Raw genomic sequence first — 18,704 nt, 5'->3', positions numbered from 1 at the left:
GTGTTCCCCCCAACGCTGGGAGCCATGGGGTAACTATAATATCTACTTCTGGTCGTGTGGTCATGTTTAGGGTGAGTGCCACATACGGCGAGGCTCTATCCCCAGCCTCCTCTATTGCGCGCTCCCATCTCCCCAAGGCAGCTGAGTTGGATATTGCATCATTGGGACCGCAGGCGACTGTGCTGGTCCCGGGGAAGGAGAGACTCCCTGTGCCATACATTGCGCTGCTGTCGTCGGGCCTGCTGAGCTGATCACTGGGGCAGGTGGGGATGGCACGGCCCTCAGCCATCCCCTCTTCTCGTTTCCCCAGCCCGGTCTCCTTTGCTGACTCCCCGATTTGCACTGTCGAGCTCTGTGGCCTAGTCGCCCACAGCGCCAGCATCGTAGGTCTCTCTTTCCTTCCCCTGTTCCGGGGGTGTTTATTTTGAAGGGCATTGTCGCGCCATGTGTCCTTGCCCCCCACACCTATGGCACATAAGTCGTGCGCCGCGGCAGGCCGCATGGACTGCGGCCACTACCGGTTGCATACTTTGCGCCTGTTCCTGTTCCAGCACATAACGAATCATCTGTGAAAGCGTGGTCCCTATGGGTAACTGTCTTAGCAACACTGCAGTTTGTGGGTTTGCTTGCGTACGTGCACAGTCAAGCAATATTGCCTCCTTAGCCTGCTCAGGAAGTCGAGCAACCTGGAGCGCCGCTTGCAGCCGGTCTAAAAACTTTGTGAAGGGCTCACTTAACGATTGCCGTATTTGGACCCATGGAGGCTCCCTTTTATCAAGGGCTGCGATGATGCGTATTGCTTCCTGGGCAGCTTTCGAAGATGCAGCAAAATCGCGCCCCCGCATTCGCTGAGCCTGTGCCTGAGGAGTTGCGAACTGCCCTTCACCCATCAGCTGCTCTAAAGTCACTCCTGCCATGGGATGGTTGGCCTGTTGCGCCTCAATAACAACTTGGGTGCACCGATTCCTCCACTCCTCCCTAAACAATACCATCATCGAGGGGGTCAATACGGCCCGCATCAACTGAATGATATCAAAAGGTGCAAGCGGCGTTGCAAAAACACAGTCTAATAGGACTTGGGTCTCTGGGGAATTTAATCCATGACTTTTCACCGTTGTGACCAATTCTTTCACCAACTTTGCATCTAACGGTTGCCACTCATATCCTCCACCTGGGGCTGCTCGGATAGGAAATGCTTGAATCGGAGGGGCCTGGAATCGCACTCCTTCCAAGACACAATTTTTTGCAATCATCTGCCAATCTGTCCCGTTTGCCCTCTCTTTCGGCATTCCCCCTGGCATAAGACTTTCCGCATTTGCCACCACCCCTCTCAATCGGCTGATCAATGCCTCGAGTTCCCTTGAAACCTCGTTAGTCCGTCTCGGAAGCGGGGGCGGATGAGCAACAATCGAGGATCCCTCGTCACCCCCTTCGCCCTCACTGCTATCAGAGCTCATGGGGTAATCGTGTACAGGCTCCCTCCACTGTGAGGGAATACCAGTTTGATTTCCCATTGCCCTAGGGATAGGGGTTCCCTCTGGTGGCTCAGGTATCACTGACAGTGCCGGGGGAGCCCTACCACCCCCCCTCAATGTCCTGCGCTCCGCTCTCTGTGTGTCCAGCACTCGTCGATCACTGGGATACAACGGGGCGTCCTCAGGTGTTTTGCCTTCTTTTTCTCCTTCCCGCCATCTTCCTTCACGTAGTTCACGATACTGCTGGGATCCCACATCAGCCCCCGGGACCCAATCCAGCAACCTATCAGTCAGCTCCCTTTCCACACATTGTTGCAACTCGCCCCAGGGGTATTGAGGAAGTGGTAGATCCACCGGTGCAGGAGGTGCCGAAGGTTCCGTGGGCGGCCGCTCTAAACTCCCCACTTGTATCGGGAACACCTTTCCCGACTCCTTTGTTCCCGCTGCGCCATAGTCTCCCTGCACCTCCCCTTCCTCCGTTGGCTCAGCCCCCAGTAACAACGGTTCCGTCTGTGTCCCACAGGCCACTCCTTCCCAGCCAGCCTGGGTCCCCTCCGAAACTAAACTTGTTGGCTTTTCGTTCCCAGGAGATTCCTGCCCCATCAGCACACCACGTGCAGCAGGTCGGCGCCGCCTTGCCGCAAACCCCCGCTTGAGCACCGTTGTCGTTACCGACTTTAGTACCTTTATGAGTTCCGCGAGCTCCATCGCTGTTGCCTGATCACGTCGGGGTCACCACTGTGTAGCAAACACTACACATCAAGGTTATCCCACCAGATCTCCAGCCGACCCGGGCTTTATACCCCCAGCAGTAGGTGTGTCATGTTATAAGGGGCGGAGACAAGGGAGGGTCGACCCTTAACTCTTTCCGTACAGCACGTGATCTTCCGGTCGCCAGCCCTTATCTTTACTACAGGAAGGCAGTACTATGTCAGCTTCATGCTGCCTCCAGTAATAAGCCTTTAAACCTCATATTGAAATAGGATGGGGAAGAGATGGGCACCCCAAGGGGGCTCTAGAGGAGAGCACATGCCCAGGCACTGACAGCTGCTGGAGGCTTACGGTTTCTTGAAATCTCACCTCCTGTCAGGATCTCAGTGCAGAACCAATATTTGATCTGACAGCCACATGCCCCATTTGAGACACAGCCAAGTCCCAGCTTGACTTCCTTGCAAATCCTCCTCTCTTCTTGCCCTGTTCACTGTGCGTGCAAGGAAACCCGGTACAAGAGCCTCTAAACTCTGCTACAAGTGCCAAGCCCTCACAGTGCAGGGTTAGGAGATACAGAGGCAGCGTGGAGTAACAGGAGCAGGACATCTCTGCCGCTCTGATAGTGTCATAGAAAGACATAGAGAAGCTCGCTGGCACGAGCATGTTGGCTTAGATCTCAAAAAAAGCATCAAAGCAGCACCTTAACAGGCATTTTTGTCTTCTGTCACATTCTTCAGTAAATGTTTATCTTGCAGAGCTCTGAGGCATGTGTTTCAGACTCTGCCTGTGGAGGGTCTATGTGTAATTACAGACTTCATCCCAGGACCTGCCTTGATGCTGTGCATTCCCATCACTCTCCATAGACAGAATCTCCTGCCCACGTTGAAGAGAGCTTTTACGGAAAGATCATGGATCAAATGTGACTGTTTAGCTTATCTGTGCAGTAGAAATATGTGCTTGTTTTTAGCATGTTGCTGTCTTTGGCGTTCTTATTTTAATCTTAGGCTTTTCTTTTCTGTCAGAAACACCACCCATCAGACTCGGTAATACCGCAGTGAGAGTTTCAAGGCTTTGGGGAAATTTCATACTTTTTGGATTTCAAATCTGTTGTTTCGGGTTGCCCACAGAGAAGGCAGGAGTCTCTATTGATTTCCACAACCTAATCAGAAAGCAGACATGTTTCCGCAAGTGTGATTGCTGTAAGTAGATCCTTCAGCTACATTAGAGAAGTTATGTCTGTATAGCTAGGAGTATAATTTGACAAGCTTTTCCTTTACTGTTGCTCCAGCTTCAACCTCCTCTGTCCCCTCATTTAGGCTGGTACATCTGTTTTTACAGCCTTGTGGTTTTAAAGGATTAAGCCATTTTACTTTATAGGGTTGTTTTGTTTTGTTTTGTTTCAGTCAAGCCAAAAATAATTATTTCTTGTCTCAATCAGATTCACTGTCCACCCCTAGGCAGCTAAACCAATACAGCTGATGGGCCATGAAAAGAAGTGCTTGTGAAACAACATGTTCAAATCTGTTTTAAAAATCATAGGTGAAAAGCTTTAATGCACTTGAGCTTGTTCTTGTTTAAAATATTGCTCAGACCAGTAAATAGCTGAATTCACAATCCAATAACTTTTACCCCACTGCAACTAGAAATATCTTTAAGACTTGCGTTCTCAGAGGATTTGGGCTTTACCTTCTGTTTTCTCCTTTCTGGCTGGCGAGCAAGGCAGTGGCTTCTGTCTCTAGAGATGCACATTAGCCCCCAGGGAGGCTTTGTAAGGCCTGGAGGAGCAGAATAACTACCAGGAACCTTTATATCTTTGCCAGAGCACCCATGAAAACACAGTACTGCAGCTTCAATCCACACTAATAATTTCTATGATGGATCTTCAGTCTGGAAGGGACTACACACTTCAGGACTCAGCATGGGGAAGCAGTTTCCCTTACACTGCCTCTGAACCTGTGGGGTTTTTTTCCTGTTCAGTTTTCAGTTATTTGACTCACACATCATGGACTTTGTTTCCCAGCACATTATCAGCTGGTGGTTTCAAAGGCTGCAGTTGGCGAGGGCAGTGCCTGGAATGGATAGTAATTACTTGCTGAGCTCATTATAATTGTTCAATTATTGAATAATTTGGAAAGGCAAGCAGGGGGAATATTTGGTTAATTAAGAGCTCATTTAATCACTGCTAAATTTAGCCTTCCAAAACAGTGTTTACCTTCTCCGGATTTGAAAACCTTTGCGTACCCGCATTGCTGGTGGGGAGCAGGCATGCTTTCTCTCTGGTCTTTGACTTCAGTCATCAAGATAGCATTTGCTCTTCTCCTTGTGGTACCATGCTTTTGGTCCTTATTCCCTACTAGCTCCAACCCTCCCACATTTGGCTTCAGGGGCATTAAGATCTCTCTGAAGCTGCCATCAATCTCCAGTGAGATGTTTAATTAGAAACAACTCGCCTGTAAGCACTCAGGCACTTTGGGGACCAAATTCTCATCCAATGAAAAAAATGACATTACAGACAGGATAGCAAAGTATGAGCATTTAATAGAGCCCAGTAAGTGCAAGCAGGAGAAAGGCTTTCAAGGCCTCATCATTTTTCTGTTGCTGTTGATCTAACACAGTTGCTGGGCACATGTTTCTTCTGTTTCAGGTTTAGGAAGCAAGTTTATCACCCAGAGGATGCCTTCTGGAGCCTGGACTAACTTCCAGGGGCTCTGGGGAGTCTGCAAGGCAGTGTGCAAGACAAAAAAGCATTTACAGCTTATTGTCGTGTCTTTTCTGTTGCACTAAGAATGTCAAGTATCTGTATGAGAATTCAGGCAGGCTTGTAACTGAAAGGATTTTATTTGAGGACTTTTGGGGAGAGTTTTGAGGGAAGGACTTAAATGGGAAGTAGCATTTGACTCAAGATGAGTACAACAATTTTAAACAATTAGTGAACAGATTTTAAATAATTATTTTACTTTGGGCTTTTATCCTTTGCCCTATATTAATTTAACACATGATATTCTTCATGCACAGTATCAGTCAGGTGTAATTACCACTGCAGATATGCCCATGGGATTTGGCTGTCAGCTGGCACATGCTAGTGAAAAGGATACCCTCCTCCCAGCATGGAAGTCAACCCCAGACCTTCAGAAAGGAGGAAAAAGAAAAAGCAAAGCCTTGAAACCCTTGCTGACCACAGGCAGATTTATCCCCTTTGCACTTCCAAAGTGAAAAATGTTTGGAGCCTCCAAGAGCTGGCGGCTCCTCTGATCCTGTCTGTAGTACACACAAAATAAAGAGGGGACAGAGTCTGTACTGAACCTCATTGTTCACAATACACTTCAGAATGAAGCAAATTTATTTTTTCTGTTAGGGAGAAGACATTAGAATAAGCCAGATCTTGTATGTCTGGAGACATACCAGTCTTTTACAAAGGCATCCATGAACTTCTTGTATTTTGCTTTTAGTTTAAATGCTGCAAAAAAGGAAAATAATTTTTAAACGGGTTTTTCAGAGTAAACGCTGCAAGGTAAGTTCTGCAAAACAGAAGAGTCGTCAAAGCAGGCCAATTTTAAAACCTGACAACTTTGACAGCCTCCTTGCAGCAGCACGAAGCCACGTCATTTCTGCAGTTACCTGTGGTTACAAAATTGTTGAATGAAGTGGAATCCAAATCTGTCAAGGGTTGTAACTCTCAAACAGGCAGAACAAATGATCTGGAATGATAACGAGTCAAGTACTCCTCTGCGTCCTTAATTGAATATTTTGCCAAACTGCTCCAAATTAATGGAGTTTGTCCATTCTGAGCCTGGGCTGCTGAGGAGATGAGGAAGCTCCTGGTGGGATCTAGTTGATTTTAAATATCTTTTCTTTTTTTTTTTTTTTTTTTTTTTTACAAGAGGGCAAGGCATAAGGCAGCTCTTCAAAGAGATCCTGTGATTTCAAGTAGAGAAGTGTTATGGGATATTCTCTCCCTGTCCCCAAGAAAAAAGAATCAAGTTAACACATGGGCTAGAATTAGTGTTTTCTCTTCAATTAGTAATTTCTTCTAAATTAATACGGCTAAGACATCTATTTTAGCAAAACAAATAGTATATCAATAAAGTAGCTGCCCTAAACCAGGCAAGTGACTTTGCTTCATTCCCTCCCTTAGTTTCATCAGCACTACATATATTATGCCCTAGAGGGTTAATGTTTGTGTATTTGGAGCCACTTCCATTCCCAGGGCGGTGATTTTTAGGAAGACCACAGCACGGCTGAGCTCCAGGCTCGCTGAGCACACAGCACTGCCGGCCACAAGCAGATGTCCTGCAGGCAGCAGGGCTGGCTCCTGATGCCCCATGTGAGTGCTCAGCCTGGGGAAACCGCATGGCTTCAATCGCACTGCCAGACAGTCAACAATCCAATCGTCTTACACGTCTTGCCAAGGAAGTGGTATTTAATCAAAGTGGTTCCTTAACTAAAGTTTTACTAACTATTCTTCCTGAAACATCCTGCTTTAAAGTAAGGCTTTATCCAAAACATTTCTGCAAATTAGCTTATCAAGTTCCAAAGGAGCATTAAAAAAAAAACAAAAAAACCCAAACAAACCAAAAAACCTGTTTTAGTCATTCAGTCTTGCCTTTGCGCTTTCTGGCCCTTCCTGCTGGGCATCTCTCAGGTTTCTGTGGATGTATGCCAGTGAGGAAGCCACACACTGATTCTGTTCCGCTAAGTTTTCTGCTGGACTTTAGCGGTACTGTGCTGGGAAGAGGACGACAGCAATGCTGTCAGGATCTTTTCTTCCTGCTACGTGTCCCTGTCAAAGCATCTTTCTGTAGCACACCAGGGCAGCATGAATTTTCTGCCTCTCCTATCAGTCTCCTTTCCTTACTCATACCCAAGAAGCTACAAAAAGTCAACAACTACAGAGTCCTATCAGCAAAGGATGGCTGGAGAAGTGCTGCAAACTGATCTCAACTCTCAATACTAAGTGAAATGTCTCTAAAAACCTATTTCAGCCTCTTCTTGTGAAGGGATGCCACACTTTGCCGAAGTCCCTGGGCCATCAGTTAGTTTTACGTTTCCTCATCATGTGTACCCGCATGATATCAATCCCCATCAAGTGTCATTTGGGATGTTAGACCTTGCCGTTCAGCACTCGCCATTACCTGGATTTAGCATTTGCTCCTTCTCAGCACCTCTTCAGCAGCAGGAGGTCTCACCCTTCCCATCATCTGTAATGTCTTGCTGTGTCCCACAAAAGAGCCCAAATATTTTCTCCCATTCCCCCATAGAGTCTTTTCTGCTGCCACCACCTCCTTAGAGTCTCCAGATCTGGCAGATATGTCCTCCCCATGCCAGTTGCTGACTGCATTTTGGACTTGACAACCAGAGCACACCATCCAGCCCCCGACATACCCTGAAACTCCTCCTGGGGTGGTCTCTACCGCCCACGTTGTGAGGGGCCAAGGAACACAAGGGTTTTCTTGGCTTCCTGCGTCGGAGTGTGTACAGTCAGAATTCTTGTAAGCATCAGTTTTACTCCTCTTCCCAACATAAACTGGAGAAATTGATGGATTCCTGGACCCGAAGATAAACACCATCTCCACTGTTTAGAGTAACTGTCTCCTGAAAGGAGAAATGTGCAGCTGAGCTGACACCCTTGCTGCCAGGGAGCTACATCGGGGTACAGGAGGTACCTGCAGGCTGGTGGCACTACCCCAACAGAAGCCTTCCCCTGCTATCAGACATGAACAGGAGCAGTCCATAAGAAGGATTAAGACTAGAAAAAGTCCGCAGTTAACTCAGGTACATAATAGCAATCTTAAACTTACTTTGCAGAAATACAGAGGACTAGCAATCTTCACCTGAGTCACCTGTAAAAATTCCTGCCGAGAGCTGGTTTAAGCCTGTGCCCAAATACAGAGATCGGCTTTTAGTTGCAATCCACCAATGTTGCAAAATGCTTGGGTTTATGGAGTTTTCGTATTTCAGATTAGCTTCAGCTTTTTAGCTGTTTAGGAATGGTAAATTCTCATGTGGTTAGGAAGCATTCTTGACTATTATCTAAAAAGAACTGACTTTAATATTTATGGTCAGGCTAGTACTTTGAAGGAGACTGAGATTAGATAAATTCATTAAGTCAAGCATTCTTTGCACACTTGAATTCTCCCCCCCCCGCCAAATCTCTCAATTTCAAGGCAGCTAATTTAGAGACAGATTTTTACTTGTCACACTAATACAAACCTAAACCACTGGCATGCTCCATGAATAAAGCTGGCTCAGATGTACACATGCTGTCCTCACCTTTCAGGGCCTTGAACACAACTGGAAAATACTTGTCTCCTAAGTGAAACAGTGCGGTGCAGCTGAACTACTCAGAATGCATTCAGCAAGCATGCCATCACTATTAGCGAACTAAAATCTTATTAATTTTAAAAGATTTTGCAATATCCAAGTCCTGTTCCCACCTTTGTCTTCTCCATACCACAAACAAGCCCTCACCACCACTTAGGAAGTAGCTATGGATGTCTAGAGCAAAAAGTGACTACAGCCTCAGGAGGCAGGTTAATAACCAAACTGAGTCTTCTCCCCTGCTGCACTTCCATCCCCTGCATGTCCATCCACAACTAGAAGGAAAGAAAACTAAGGTTCAATAATCCCGTTCAGCTGATGGGCAGGGGAGAGGCAGACAATGACATTTACTTTTTAAGTTAATTGATCCACTTACTCCTTCACTCCATTTAATTAGTTAAAAACAAGGCTTTAAGGCTCAAAACTTTGTTTTTTTTTTCAATTCTGTCAAATGGTCTAATAAGAGGATATTACTGTTCCTTATGACCCTTGCCATGCTTGTAACTTTAATATATAAGCCCTTGTAAGTGTACACACAATTACAGTACTACTACACCTCCCACTCCAGGGGAGTCAGGTGAACAGCACAGCTGCTGTCAAACACCTTCAGTTCTGCCTTGCTCAGGATCCTGCAAGTCACAAAGCTGGCCTGAGCAGAGGACAGTATAATTAATTTAGACCTGAACATCTCAAAAGGATCTCCCTGTACAGTTCAGCTATGGAAAGGCCTTTGATTACTGCCCATCTGTGCATGCTTTACGACTGAAGCATTTAATTTAAGGAGAACGATTAGGAAGAAGACAAGTTTTAATGGCCTGCTCCAAAGCCTAGGTAAAAGTCTTAGCGACAGAGTCAAAACGTGCTTAGCTTGTATTGAAAGTGATAATTTTGGCAGCATGCTGGAATTCACTGACTCACAAGCCATCTGGAGGTGCTAAAAGCATTTAGAAAACAAAGTCAAGAGGTCTTAGGTTCCAGTTGCCGAGATGAAAATACCAACGCTCAAAGGTAGCAGGCGGTCAGCTGTGAAGATGGAAGACTTCAAGGATCTTGGCACTAAGGAGTGTGACATGAGTGAGTGCCTTCATCACCTCCTGAGCTGTGTGCTTTCAGCTGGGCACTCTTCAAGAGAAGAACAGCCTTCCTGAGAAATCCATGTGCATTTATTTTGTACCCGTGCTGAGGCAGAGAAATTAGTTTCTTCCTGCCTGCACATGGTCTGAACAGATGAAGATCTCCAACAAAGTGTGTTATAACCAGAAAGGGAAAATGAGCAGGGAGAGGACTATATTTCCAGATATTGTGCAAGCATGAAAAAGCAGAGTAGAACCTCCGTGGAGAGTACTGAGGAGCAGATGCATATCCACTACACCTCAACTAAAGGATTACAAAATGAGTAAAACTTTGTCCTTTCTTACAGTTCAAAAAACCCCCAAATTTTATCAAACCTTTTCTTTTTTTTTCCAAGGGGAGAATTTCTGTATACTTCTGCATATTTATTAATTCAGTCTTAATTTCTTCTTCAACTGTTTCTTATTTACAGGTCTAAATTCTTCCTAGTGCCAGAAAAGGTACAATAGACAGATGCTATACATGAAGGACAACATCACCTAAAAAAGGTCTAGTTGATACATAAGATACATGCAGAAGAAAGCTTAATTCATTATTTTTTAAATAGATGGATGCAGCATGACTTAGCTTATTTTAGCATACTCAACATTCACTATTAATTCAAACAGAATATGGACAGGATGAATAGCTTAAGTAAATGATATTGAGGAAGAGATCTTGTTGAATGTTTTATGAAGGGTTTTAACAGCAAGAGCTTTGCTGCCTGAAAGCTCGCAGTTTCCAATTCTTTGTCTGATCTTCTAATGAAACAATAAAGCAGACTGAAGAGGAGGGTAAAACGTCAGTTCAACATTGATACAGACGTTTCAGTGTGGGAGAAATCTCCCATAGCTGCTCTCTGCCTAACACCATCTTAAATTTAACTTACCCCTCTGCTTGAGTTTTGTTGTATTTCTTTTTTCATACTAGTAAACAACAGTTTATTTTGATCATATTCATCCCTGTGGAAAGGAATGCCTTTCTAATTAATTTCTATCTCCCTTTAAAATAAAGAAACAAATGAGAAAACACACATTTATGGCCGACAGAACTGTCAGAGCGAAGTAGAAATAATCCAAGTGCAAGATCACTTTTCTCACTTCTTTTGTGTTGAGAAGTGCAAGGACTAAATGGGTTTAGAGTTTGTCTGGTTTCATGGCAGCCTTCCAAGTTTTGAATCACCTGGTAAAATGTGGCAGCCTTTTTACATGGTTATTCAGTGAATCACATTTAAAGCCCTAATATGCAGAGAGGACTCCCAGAACATGTCTGCTCTTCAGGAACATAAATCAGAAATAAAAACATTTGCCTGCTAGAGGGAACGAAGAAACTACCATCCAGAGCCAAAACATGCAGAATTTCTCCATTAGGACCTGCCATTGTTTATTCCTCTCAGATTTAATGGTCTGGCTGGCAAATTAATATGCTGAGGAGGTCACCTCCAAGGTGTGAATCCACCCAGAGATCTTACCCTGGCAGTGAAAAGCAGTCTTAAAAGAAAATATCAAGATTTGTTTTTTGTGGAGTCAGCAGCAAAGTATCCTGCCTTCTACATAAACAGCTTAATATAATTGTATAAACTGATGAACAAATAAGAGCCAAATTCTCAAGGTGTCTGTCCAGAAATATCATGCCTCAGTAACCTAGTTGGCTTTTTTCTTGTTGCTAACAAAAGAATAGGAAGGGTATCCATTTCTAAAATGAGCTTTTTGAACACTGGAGGCCTATTACAAGAAATTTCCAGAAACAAGTAAAATGAACGATCTATAAATCTCAGCTTCTCTCTATTAATAAAATATTTCCTTCAAAAAGAGGTGGTATGGTTTCAGGCACATGCTACTTCTGTAATTCTACATCGCTGAGTCTTCAGCTTGAAGTCTCGGGTGAAGGACTTGGTGAAGCTCATTATCAACAATATATCTGGCCCAGCAGCTTATGGATTCAACTGGTCCAGACTCCTTGGACAGCCTCAGGACTATCCAGCAGTAAACCTAGATATTTTTAGGTTTTTGCTTTGTTTGGATGCATCTAAAGGTTACAAAAATAAAGGAGATGGTACTTCCAGGCTGCTGTATTAATTTCACAATAAGAACTATCCAAGCAAGGCATTTCTTGCTGTGATTTTGCAGTCTAATCTGCATGCGTAGCATCCGGTTAAAGTCAATGAGAGTTCACAAAGGAGCAGCTCTACCAGCAGTTCCTTAATGCAAAATAGTCACTGACAAAGAACAGCAAAAAAAAAAAAAAAAGTTTTGTGGTATCTGTTTCAAAATTCAGTACTCACTGTCCACAAATTATCATGAAAGACAAGAACGCTCAACAGCAGGCAGCATTCATCCCTGCCTTGTCATTATTTCAGCTACATAGGAAAACAGACAAGATACAAATAAATATCTCTGAAATAAAGGGTGTTGTTTCAAGTATGGACAATGCCTGTAATGGAAGAAAAATGAGAGAGTATTTGGAAAAATGAATGCTGAAGAGTGAAAACTCTCAAAAATTGAGCAACACTTGACAGTTCCACTATTGTTAGAAATTCTTCTTAAAGGTTAATACACTGAATGGGCTAAAACGGTTATAGGGAAAAAGCTAGTTCCTTTTCAGCTCTAGTGAGCCAGTCTATGAATAAATAATGGACTGAGCTTATATACCCTATTCAATATATGCTACAGGTAAAAGCTTAAGTATGCTGGGACAGAATTGAGAGATAAGTGATTTGAGAGATGATGGACAGAATCAAAGAAAGATGTGCAGTTTGGAAATAGGACAGAGTTATTTTCCTTGGACAACCCATCCTGAAAAGCTTTAGTACAAGCCACCAACACTCATATGGAAGATAAAAAGTGCCTACACAGATACTTTAGGGATAACTGGATTGTCATTAAAAGAGAGTTGACTTGCAGTTTTCAGCAAACACAACATCAAATTAGCTTTCAGCTTCCGAAGAAGGTTTACAAAAACAGAGATAAGGCAGAGTAAGCTATAGTTCTTCATGGTATTTTACAAGGAGCAATAGACACTCACCACTTTACGATGGCTCTTTTAGCCAGATTTCCTGAGAAGACTGCCTTTCTGAATGAGGTTAAGATGATCGATGCATGCCAGAGCCATCTGCAGTTCAGAAAGGAAATAACTCTTCTGCTGTTCTTGGAATGTTGCGTTGGATTTCTGCACAAAAGACTCAAAAAGAAGAGACAGGAGTTGGATTTTTTTTTTTTTTGCTTGGGGGATGGAAGAGGAGGAGGGTGATTGGTTTTATTTTTTTTTCCTCAAAGAGCCCTGACCTCCAGCAACATTTCCTGGGTTTATTCCTAGAATTTAGACAAGACAGAAATATTGCACAAAGCTACACGTGAGCATGTCAGAGAGATCTAGTTCACATGTAAACACCGTGCAAGTACATCTGGATGTAGAAGAAATGTGAGGTATGTGAGGAGCTCTATATGAAAAAACAAAGCCATCTTTATTTACTGGGGAAAGGAAAGGAGAAATTCACATGTACTAAGAATTGCAACTGAAGAAGAAACAAAACCAGATTTTCTTGACAGCATAGTCATTATCAATGCCATTTCAGCTACACTTTTACTTTAATGTGCACATCATTATGTGCTACAGCCTCAGAAAATACCCTGTTGAGATGTTATAAAAATAAATAAGACATGAAGCTAAATTTCTGCTATAAATCCAGATTAAAATCTTTTTGTAAATAGAGTATCCTGGTAAACATTTCTGTACTTGAAATTCATTAAGATGGAGCTTAGAATATTTCAGGTGGAGAATACATATTCAGGAAAATCTCAACATAAACGTACCTTTCCAAAGCTTCAGTTGATTTATGGGGAACTGAAAAACCACAATGATTCCACAACTGCTTACACAATGAAAATTTTATACATGAGAAATGCCAAGAAGTCCACTCAGAGTTCCTAGTATCATAGGGGATAAAAAAATTAAAATAAAATGCATGCTACAGGATTAAAAGCTAGGTTTACATTAAACATCTAATCAGGTCACATACTTGTTAATTTTACAGAAGTTCCTGATATTCCCCAAAACCTTTGAATGGAAAAATAATTTTAAAAGTAGTACAATTTCACAGAAGTCCTCAGGAAGCTTCACTCAATTTCTTAGTAGGGATTCAAACTGTGGCTTGCTCTCCTGCCATAGTTTCCATTTCACCCTGGGACTTTCACACAAGGAGTCTTTATCTTTCCTTACAAATATTTTTCTTAAAAAAAAAAAACAAACAAAAAAACAAAACAAAACAAAACAAATCAACATTCCCAAATACTTGTAACAAGTACGCTTTCAGGTACAAGGCTGTAAATTTTATGTCAGGATTTAGCCCCAATTCACACTGAACATGTACTGACCTTTCTTTACTTTGTTTGAACCATGAGGGCTCTTTACAAAGGTTGTCACACGACTGGGAAACATCAAGCCAAATTCTGCTGTCACCATGTGTTCAATTAAGAGCACTTGTCTGCAGCAGCTTGGCATGAGATTTATGCTAGTTTAACAGAACAAATCCTGTCCTCAGCATAATCAGAGTTCTAAGAAACAGAGCACTGCATTTCCCAGTAGCAAGAGGCAGGCTGAACCTGAAAGAGGAAAGACTAACTGAAATATTTCAAATTCAGAATTATCTGTCAAGAACTAGGAAGAGATACCCTTAATAAAAAGTTATTCAGGGTATTTAAGTGGACTAAAATAAATTAAGCCAAGTTTATTTCTAATGATCAGTGAATTTTGCAAATTCCACTCTGCCCCAGGAACATCAGCCTTTCTACAATTACTGTTTTCCTGCTGAAGGCTATGTTCAGAATCTTTTAGATTGCACTGTACTTCCTCATTTGTTATTTAATTTCTTATAGATATAGATATTGCTTTTAAGTAGTCCAGATATTGAAGCTTCAAATAGAAAAACCTTGGTTGATACTGAAACAAACAGCACATTGAATTATTACTCTTCTTTCCAAAGATGGATTCTCTTACCAGGTACAGCACACATGCTTTTCCATAAATTACATTTGACAGGTTTGGTCATCATATTGAACACATTACTGAAGCTTAAAAACTCCAAAAGACAAACACCAACTTGATTTTATTTCTGAATGACAGTCAGTTCATAGCATGACAGATGCACTGTGTTCGGGAGATATTACAATACACAGCATCTTCAAAAGATGAAAATACGGGAGATCAGCTGAGATTTCCCCCATGGTCTAACATGATCTTGTCGTCACCATATTTATATTATAGAGGGCAGCTCTGAAAGTGCCATTTTTATTTAGTGCAACTCAAAGCCTGCATGACAGACAGAAGTAACTAACAAACACTTTTACAAGTGGCAAATCAATTTATATGACAGTGTGGCAGAGCGGTGATAGGACTTACGATGAAGTTAAGAATTTTGGAACATAGGGCCTCAACCTGGAGAATCCCAACCCAAATCCACACAGGTCCATTCATATTTAGATTCCACTGCTATCAGATGGTTTTGTGGAAAAGGCCCTACATTTAAATCTCAAGGTAACATTGGCAATCAAGTTTTAAGCCAGTAAAGCAGTTGCTGGTGATCTTGGTCTGCCTTCACATAGACTTACGACTTGGGTGTAATGCAAATTTCTTGGAATCAACAGGTTTTGAGACAAGTATTTAGATATGGAACTCAACTGACTTTATTATTTTCTAGCATCCAGCTATTTTAACAATTCTTCCTTGTTAGCATGGACAAAGAAGCCTTTTTCAGGTTTGAGAACAAAGAAATTAAATTACAGAAGATTAATCTTGCTGGTGTGCCAAATGAGAACACTCACAATAGAACAAGTTCAAGTGTCCTGTCATCATTCCTCTTTATATTGATCTTCAGTGTAATCCCCCCCAATACTTACTATTTCCATAAAAGGGTAGATTAAAACAAAAGTGAAAACTGTATGCATAAAATAAAAAATTTAAAAAAAAAAATCAAGACACATTTCCAGATTTTCAAAGTATTTCACAGAAATTATACAGACTATTAGTAAAACAAATCAATGTGTTTGCTGCAGAATTTGATTGAGAAAAAATTAGGTTTTCCTACCATTTACTTATCAATGCACTGCACTGACCTGCAAAAATCTTTGATTGTAATAAGAAAGCAAGGTAGTTGGCAAGATTACACATTTGTTTGTTACTTTATCTGTACTGCAATGCAATCATCCCCTCTTCTCTGAAGTCCTTGCAATTTATTATTCAAGGAATACCACAGACTAATGGTCCTAGTTATTAGAAAAAGTCTTCACACTAAACTGAAAAACAGAAGTCCAAAAAAGAGCTATTGAGAAGCTTTCTGAAACAGATAAAACACTGTTTTGGACAAGATAAAACACAGTATTTCACAACACAAGATTTAGAGTTGCATCAACAATTAAAAAAAACAAGCTTCCTTCAACTTGGTCTTAAGATTACATTGAAAACATGTATTTATTGGACCTAAAAGTGTTTTATTATCAAGCTCCAGCTCAAGACCGTATCAATTTAAAATGTAGGTGGACACCAGTTTCCCTCAGACCCCGCTTACCACATGTGGGGTCCATGTGGTTTTGTTAGCCAACCTTCCAACAGCAAGCCAAGGTTTACAGGATTAAGTCTAAGGAGGCCAGAACTGGCACGTGGAAAACCACAACAAAACTAGCTTTTTTCTCAGCTGTTCCCCTCCCAAATACTACTGCCCTACCTGGGAATTAGGTATCAATGAATGCTCAGATGAATCCAGAGGACTCTCTGATTACTTCTACCCAACTCTCCTTTTTAGTGTTTATTTAATGTACAGGGTTACATGGTCCGGCCATCTCCATAAAGAGCTCTTTTAATAACCTTAACACTGGGCTTTCAACAGGAAGACTGATCATTTTCATTATGACTCAGAAAATGAGGCGAGTTGGGAATGCTGCATTCTGATCACAGGGATCTAATGCCATGACATTCCCTAGCACACCAAAGCATTTTTAATCCAAAAGCAGTATGTTTTCTGGCTAACCAGAAAATTGTATTTCTGACTTTGCGTTAACTAGTCCCAGTTTGTAGCAGAAAATATCTGTAGTAATTCAATTAAAAAAAAAAAAAAAAAGAAAGTAATTCCCAGCAGTCAAACCACAAGTATATCGCCCACTAATGCTCATACACTAAGGAGAATACATTCCTCTCAACAGAAGGTACGTTCAAAAGAATAACACTCATCTTGCTCTATTAACTTAGGTCAAGCTTTCTACATCCTATTATTAACTGAAGAGATTAAATAATTAAACAACAGGTAACAGCAGCATGAGGAGTCATATCAAGACATGGTTCAAAAGATTGTTTGTCTCTTAAACTGGAGAATTTTTAAAAAGAATTTAAAAAAAAAAAAAAAAAAAAGAGCCCACTCCAGGACTCTTCTTCGAAGCCTATCCTTTTATATCCTTTTAGGTCATGAAGACAAACCATTTTCAGAATACACCAAATTTAAGATGGTCTTTAAGGCACTGTTCGCAACATTTATGGAAAAGGACATGTGAAAACAAACTGTATTACAATATATATATTAATACAACCGGGAAATTCTAATTGAATGTGAGGTTACAAGAGATGTTATCTCCCTCTTTCCTCTCCTCTTGCAGGGCTTCTCTCATTCTATTTGACCTCATGTTCTACCCCTGGCGGAATTACATCAAGACTGGATCCCCAATGCCATGGTCTGGGTTGCAAGTAAAGGAGATTATGATGGCATAGTGAGTGCCCCAGTGAACCTTTTCCACCCGATGAAGGTTCTCCGATCCAGAGGTGAAAAAGGAAACCTGGCCTGTAAAGACAAAGTATTTAATCAGTGACGTGGAGTTTGCCACTCGGCTATCAGCTCTTTACACAGTTCTGCTGTTGTCTCAGTCTAACTGTTCCCTAGCTACCTGAGAGCCCATAGGTCATCACAAAGACAAACTTGAGCTTATGCTGCACTCTGACAGCTTTATGTACTGTTTAAAACGTATGTTAATTCTTTGTGCTACAAAGCTGGAGATGTAATTCCACCATATCTCATTGTTTATAAAAGGCAGGAGGAGGCCAAGAACATCTGAAGCCAGCTCTTAGTTGCCAAAAAAAAAAAAAAAAGCGCAAGCAATTTTAGTGACTGTCAGCAAAGTGTATTGATTTCCTCCCTGCTGCCCTTCTAGTCTGGGCTCTAATTTTAGACCAAAGGAGGAGGAAGTACTACAAACGTGGCAAAAAGTCATCAATGAAAAAATGCTCAGCAGGTTTACAAACTGCTGTGGCAGCTTATCAACATTGTACCAAGTATTTGTTATAGCTTTTTGTGTACAGTCTGATCACTCACCACTCAGCCAGGTTAGAAAGTTATGTATCAGTCATATACAAATTAATCTTCCTTAGAAAGAGCCACTCCATCAATGCATTGGCTTGGAAATTGTATTATAGATGCAAGTGCTTACTCCTGTGCTTCATCCTGTCCAAGCTTTCACCACCACCCTGCCTCGGGGTTCTCCAAGCCTTAAGTGGCATCAAGGTGAAATGATTTTCTTTTCTTCTAAAAGAGTTACTTTGATAATGACAGCAGAGGTATATTAGCATCCCACTTGATGAAACAGCAGAATGGAGCCCTCTGCACTTTCACATTATTAAACTGTTATGAGAACACAAAAGTTTGATGTTTAGCAAGTAACTCAAAATGATACAACTCTGTAGGACTGCTCAAGTTCTCCTGAGAAAGCTAGTAATACTCACATCCATAGCTGTTTTATCCCAACAGCATGTGTTTTTCCTACTCAGGCTTTTTTCCGCTGTTCAGAGTAGATTAAAGTTTGTTAAAAAGCTTATCATAGGGACCTCACATTGACAATCTAACTCTGCCTGGAACTCATTCACAATCAGGCAAAATGAAACACTTATATGCCTACTTACAATTTGCACAAGATAAACTATTCCAACCGTTATACAATCTCCACTGCAGAAATGGGCACCAGACAACGTAGCTGGTTTTCTCTTCTAACTAAAAGTGATCGAAAAGATCAAGAAGTTATTTTGCTTGCATAATCCTAAGCAGCACACATGGAAGAT

General features: G+C 41.8%; 1 protein-coding gene and 1 long non-coding RNA gene across 2 annotated transcripts in view; one reads left to right on the top strand and one right to left on the bottom strand.

Moving 5' to 3' along the window:
- Window positions 1-17,644, top strand: part of LOC104022864 (urotensin-2 receptor) — a 31,732-nt gene extending 14,088 nt beyond the window's left edge. Inside the window, exon 2 of the mRNA XM_009476626.2 lies at window positions 17,255-17,644. The gene's annotated coding sequence lies outside the window, so the exon portion shown is untranslated. The remainder of the gene's footprint in view (window positions 1-17,254) is intronic.
- Window positions 6,034-7,697, bottom strand: LOC148056374 (uncharacterized). The gene is made up of 2 exons (XR_015703167.1): window positions 7,569-7,697; window positions 6,034-6,142 (listed from the first exon to the last, which is right to left on the bottom strand). It is a non-coding gene; the product is annotated as an uncharacterized LOC148056374 (long non-coding RNA).
- Window positions 17,645-18,704: the final 1,060 nt, after the last annotated feature.

This window comes from Nipponia nippon, unplaced genomic scaffold, assembly GCF_047370975.1.
Source record: "Nipponia nippon isolate SJK-2023a ecotype South Korea unplaced genomic scaffold, ASM4737097v1 scaffold_14, whole genome shotgun sequence".
NCBI classification, from domain to species: Eukaryota; Metazoa; Chordata; class Aves; order Pelecaniformes; family Threskiornithidae; genus Nipponia; species Nipponia nippon.
This window is presented reverse-complemented; position numbering and strand designations above follow the sequence as displayed.